This window comes from Aptenodytes forsteri, unplaced genomic scaffold (assembly GCF_000699145.1).
Source record: "Aptenodytes forsteri isolate BGI_AS27 unplaced genomic scaffold, ASM69914v1 Scaffold444, whole genome shotgun sequence".
NCBI lineage: Eukaryota > Metazoa > Chordata > Aves > Sphenisciformes > Spheniscidae > Aptenodytes > Aptenodytes forsteri.
Window position 1 is genome coordinate 112,371 of NW_008794178.1, and position 1,272 is coordinate 113,642.

Below are 1,272 nucleotides of genomic sequence, written 5' to 3' on the forward strand. Positions count from 1 at the left end.
CCCCCGCGCCACCGCGGGCCACCCTGGGGTCACCTCACCTCACCTCGTTCCATGTGGGGCTGCACTCCTCCGGCACCACCCGGGTGCTCCTGGGGACGCCTGGGGGAGGGGACGGGAGGGAGGGCGGTGGCACGTCAGGGTGGGGACATCGGGGTGCAAGGGGAAGGCTGGCACTGTCCCCACACGCGGGGACGGCCAACGCTGTCGCCAGGCGTGGCCGGCACCGTCCCGTCACATGAGGATGCCACCCCGGTGCACCAGGATGGCCGATGCCATCTTGTCACGCGGCGATGGCTGATGCCATCCCGTCCCACGGGGACGGCCACTGCGGGGTGTCCCCGTCCCCGTCCCCGTCCCCCCTTGTACCCAGCGGTACCTCTGAAGCGGGCAGACACGTGCACGCCGGGCCCAGAGCCGGTGGCCCCGGGGATGTGGGCGCTGGCCACCAGCAGCCGCAGCATGGCCGCGTCCCCGGGCCACCGTGCCACGGAGGTGCTGTCACCGAGGCGCTGCCACCTCGGTGCCGGGACGCGTTCCAGAACGGCACCGTGGGGGGGACGTTGCTGTTGTCATGGCTTGGTGGGTGTCACCGTGTCACTGCGTCACCGGGTACCTATGTCCTTGTGTCCCCATGCAGCCGTGTCTGCGTGTCACACTGTCCCTGTGTCCCCGTGCCCATGGGTACCTGTGTCTGCTTGTACCTGTGGCACTGTGCCCATGGGTCACCGTGTCCCCATGTCCCCGTGTCCCCATGTCCCCATACCCATTTGCCTCAATGTCTGCGCCTCCCCCTGACCATGTGTCCGTGTCCCCATGTCCCCGTGTCCCCATGCCCCCACATCACTTGTCCCCATGCCCATGTGTCCCCGTGTCCCCACGTCACTGCATCCCCATGTCCGTGTGTCCCTGTGTTCCCATGTCCGTGTGTCCCCATGTCCCCTTGTCCTCATGTCACTGTGTCCCCATGTCACTGTTTCCCTATGTCTGTGTGTCCCTGTGTCTCCATGTCACTATGTCCCCATGTCCGCATGCCCCCATGCCCCCACGTCACTGCATCCCCATGTTCTTGTGCCCGAGTCCGTGTCCGTGTCCCCATGTCCCTGTGTCCCCAAGTCACTGTGTCCCCATGTCTGCGTGTCCATGTGTCCCTGCGTCACTGCATCCCCACATACCACATGCCCCCATGTCCACATGTCCCTGTGTCACTGCATCCCCATGTCCCAGTGTCCCTATGTCACCGTGTCCATGTGTCCCCATGGCACTACAACCCTA